Genomic DNA, 4,947 nt, shown 5'->3' with positions numbered 1-4,947 from the left:
TTTTTTAATTAGTGAATTTTAGAAAAACAAAAATTTACATTGTGCATCTTATTTTTAAATTTTTAAACATTAAATTACCCCCAGAGCCGTGATTTCTGTTTTATTCAACACATTAATTAATTTTCTAACTTACATTTAGGAAACCAATTTTGTTTTTGTCAACAATATTAAATAGTTTCAAAATTGAAAACAAAAAATATATTTTTATAGCTGTCTTTATAAATATTAGCACATAATGGTTACGAGACTGATTTTTTCAAAATAATTTCACTTTTCAAGTTTCAAAATACTTACATCTGAAAAGTTAGGAAAAAAGAAAACATGGGGGAAAACGGATATTCATTCTTTAATCTATTCGGCAAACATTTATCAAATGGCTGTCCTTTGAAAGTTCCTAAACTCTGCAAAAGAACTGTCTTATGGAAAAGCCAGTAAATAAACAGATAATAAAAGAATTTAAAAATTGCTGTCACAGAGGAAGTGCTTGGATGGAGGAAGACTGAGACCCAGACAAGGGAAGCAGAATAACTGTGGGTGCATAGAGATGACTTTCCAGATCACTGAGCTGCATGTTAAAAGCGAAGGATGTGGAATGGACATTACAGAGAGGAGTAGCATTTGCAAATATTCAAGACATGAGGAAATTGGTGTGCTTGGAATAAAGAGTAAGAGGTGGAGAATGGCAAGTTTATGGCTGTAGAATCCTAATGAAGAAAAATGTCTTTTGGACCAATACCATATGATTTCACTCATGTGGAATTTAAGAAACAAAACAGACAAACAAAGAGAGGGAGAAACCAAGAAACAGACTCTTAACTACAGACAACAAACTGATGAATACCAGAGGAGAGGTGGATGGGGGGATGGGTTAAATAGGTGATGAGGATTAAAGTGTGCACTGTTGTGATGAGCACCGGGTGATGTGTGGAAGTGTTGAATCACTATATTGTACACTTGAAACTAATGTAACACTTAATATTAATTGTGCTGGAATTAAAATAAAAACTTCTTAAAAACAGAAAAATGTCTTTCATTGCATGGAATCTTGATTGAATCATTGGCAGGAACCGGTTAACTTGTCAGTCTCTTATTACTGAAAGAGCTGCCTCTCAGAATGATAATGGACATCTTAAGGCAAAGTAGCCTGATAATGGCTGATAGGTCAAGATAAGAACCAGAAGGTGATCATATAATTCAGCAACATTACATCACTAATAACCTTGAAAGTTTAAAATAGATGTCATGAGCAAAGTTAGAGGAGTAGACCAATGAATCTAGAAGAATCCCTAAGCTGTATTGAGGGCCTACCTGTGGTTGATAACCATGAAAACAAAATTTATATAAGGATACACACAGTAGATAGAGGTTAAAAAAAGCATTGAGGATAATCTAAGTCCTTACCATTAAAAACACTTTCCCAAAGGGATTTAACTAGGGGTTTTCTATAGATGAGCTCTAAACTACATAGGGAGCTCCATCCTCAGAATTCAAGAGCAAAGTCAGAAAATGTCATTGTATGATATTGAAAGTAATCATCATCTTCAGAAAACATGTGTTTATTCATTTTCAAAGGTAAGTCACAGAAAGTATTGGTTTGTGGAAGCTCTGTTGATAACACTAATGTGGTCACAATTACTATCAAGTGAATAATCAGTCTCCCCAAACTCATTAAGTATTTAATATAAGGTAACTTGGGAGTAATGAGTTGTGATATGTCTAAAAAGTTGGTGACAGAACACTAAGATGGCAGCTTAATACATAAAATGTTAGAGGTGAATGTTTAATAAATAGAAGTATTCAAAGTAGTATTCATGAATACTACAGGTTTCAAAAAATGGTCAACAGATTCGTGCAGTTTAAATAAAATACTCCCACTTTTAAACATACATATATGCATGTGTATTCATACATATATGCATACATACATGTGAACATATAAAAATATATGTGTATGGATAGATAAATGTTGTTTTTATCTGGAAAAAAATTAACGTTTACTATCATTTAATCCAGAGATGTACACTGACTTCTTAATTGGTCCATGGCCAAACAGTTCCACCATCTGGGAAAAGGGTGATACACCCAAATATTAAGGTATTGGCAGAGGCACCCTTATCTCCTCTTTCATCATAATGCACACATTTCTGTCCACAAATGAAGAGTCATTCTGAGCAGAGGATAAACACAACTGTTGAAAGATTAGGAAATACAAATGAGCACATTCATTCAGGAAGCTATGAACCATATGATGCTATAGGAATGTAGAGAGAATGTGGACGAGTGAGGAGATGAAGTAGAAATACAATTGTAAATGTTGTGGTATTGATATTAAGCATAAGTTTTCCATCTTTACCTGTCTCTCCATTCAAGAAGCTAGTGGGCTCTGTGCTCATTTTGGGGGTGAGATGTGGCAGAGAAGAAAACAGGACAAGACCTGTAAGTCTTTATAATTTTTATTTTCAGAAATTATATGCATCAATTAGGGAGAAGTTTCCCGGTATAAACAATATATATTGAGGGAAGCCAAAGGCAGCAGGAGGCTCCTATCTATGACAGCCAAGAATAAAAAGACATCCCTTGAACTGTAGAGAGAACAGAAGGTAGAGATACATAGAGGATAGAGAAAGGGAGGAAGTGAAAAAGTGAGAAAAACATAAAGAGAAAAAAAGAGAGCAGTGTTGGTGGGTCTTGGGACTAGAACAGCCTTCTGGCAGATCACAGGGGATCTAGCAAGTCACCACAGAGAGGTGTACGGTTTGTCTAGGAAGATGGAGCCCTGGACAATTTCTCCAAAATATTCCGTGTTCCATTTGGCACAGGATAGTTGAAGTCACTGGACCTGGAGTAACCAAACCAACTGGGTAATGTGTATTTCACTGTCAGACTACTGGAGCAAAGCCAGAGTAAGTACATTGTTCTCCTTCCCCCAACTCTTGCTTTGACATAACACTCTAGGATATGGGAGTGTTGGTGACCCTCGAAGGGACTGAGATTCTTCACCCACAGTGATAAAATAGAGACAGAAATTAAGTCAAATTATAGAAAATTAAGTTGATTTTGAGATCAGATATGTAATAGTAATTGGATAACTATAAGGATTTTGGTCTTAATCTGGAAAGTAATTGAAAACCATTATAAGAATTTAAGTACAGGAATTTAGCACCACAGTTTTGTTTTGATTTTTGTCTTCCAACAGTTTATCAGAAAGAATGTAGACATTAAAAAAAATTCCCACTGTCATAGATATAAATTGAGGTTTTCAGCCTGGGACAAGCTAAATAAAAAAAAAAAAAGAAATAAAAAATCCAATAGTGTATCAACATTTTTTTCACTCATTTGCCATACTGACAGTGCAAATACAAATTTAGTCTAAATGTACAGACTCTCAAGCAACAATGTACAAAAGTTTAAGGGTCAAACATACCAAATGTACAGTCTTCAAAACCATCTAATTTAGGGCATTTACTACTGTTAGCTAAGATACATCTGGAACAAGTGATCACTTACAAAAATGTGAAGTAATTTTTTTTTTGAAAAATAAAACTTTATTGAAATAATCCTGGAAGATATACTTGAGGAACAAGTTACCAAAGTACCAAACAATTTGTTTCATCAGCCACTTTGAGTCCATGTTCTAAAATCTAAAGTTTAGGGGTGCCTGGGTGGCTCAGTCGGTTAAGCGTCCGGCTTCGGCTCAGGTCATGATCTCACAGTCCGTGAATTCGAGCCCGGCATCAGGCTCTGTGCTTACAGTGCAGAGCCTGGAGCCTGCTTCAGATTCTGTGTCTCCCTCTCTCTCTGCCCCTCCCCTGCTCATGCTCTGCCTCTCTCTGTCTCAAAAATAAATAAAAACATTAAAAAAAATTTTTTTTTAAATAAAATCTAAAGTTTAGTTATCTTTCTTGTAAGCCAAGAGCTTCCTATCATTTCAGTATCTATGTTCTGAAGCAAAGGAGACTGAGGTGAAATGTTTTCATTTATCACAACTGCTGTATCAATTGCCTAGGACCTCAACACCATCATGGTAGTCTGAGAAAAGTTCATGTATAGGGCTATTGCTTTAGCTGACTTAAAATTGTCCCACACAATGGTACCTATCAACCTTTGGTGAAGCCTTTAAAATAATAAACAGGTTGAAAAATGGGTCAAAGGGGGCAAATATAGCATTCGCCTTTAGAGCTATCAACTCAGGAATTCTCTTAATTATGAAACCTTACAGAGAAGGTATTTTTCTTCCTCAAAATCCAGTGATGACAACATTTCCTTACTCCAGAGCTGGCGTTTTTACATCATCACTGTCTTGTGAATCATCATCTCCATCTACTTTAGGTCAATCTACATCCTCCTCACCACCCTGTTGTTCATCATCTCAGAAGAATGATCAAAATTAGACATATCTTCATCTGAATCATCTTCCCAGGCTCTCCAGTTACTAAAGTCCACACTGACCCCGTTAAGCTTTGCCCTTTCTTTTGTCAACCTTGTCCATGACTGGCCAGATTCACCTTTGGTAAACAAAATAAAATCGCCCTGTCCATTCTTTTATGCTTGGGATCATTTGGACCAATACAGTGAAAAATATCAATTTCATTGAAATGTTTAAAATTATCACTTCCTCCAGGACAACTGATGGGAAGTTTGGATTTTTCTAAATTTACATTAACATCTTCACTGTCTTCAACACAAAATCAGTGAAGACGTACTCCCTTGATCCTACCACTTTGCAGCAGCAGGCTGCATGGTGAACCCGACAGGGGGACCTGGTGAAAGGGTGGGCGGTTCTCTCTGACTCCTCTGGGGTCCCTTCCTCTTCTTGTTTCTCTCAGGCTACAGGGCAGTGTCCCCCTGGATCCCCAGAATGCACCACTCATGGAGAGAGTGACAACTCTGATCCCAGGAGAAAAGGAAGGTGCCAGACTCACAGCTCCCTATTTGTATAGGGGACTG

At 36.6% G+C, this 4,947-nt stretch overlaps 1 pseudogene; it reads right to left on the bottom strand.

Moving 5' to 3' along the window:
• Positions 1-4,264: 4,264 nt before the first annotated feature.
• On the bottom strand, positions 4,265-4,740 carry LOC109263267 (prostaglandin E synthase 3-like; annotated as a pseudogene).
• Between the last annotated feature and the right edge of the window lie 207 nt (positions 4,741-4,947).

Source organism: Panthera pardus, unplaced genomic scaffold (assembly GCF_024362965.1).
Source record: "Panthera pardus isolate Hobbes unplaced genomic scaffold, ASM2436296v1 HiC_scaffold_17, whole genome shotgun sequence".
NCBI classification, from domain to species: domain Eukaryota; kingdom Metazoa; phylum Chordata; class Mammalia; order Carnivora; family Felidae; genus Panthera; species Panthera pardus.
Note: the sequence above shows the minus strand (reverse complement) of the source record. Positions and strands in the feature narration are given on the sequence as shown.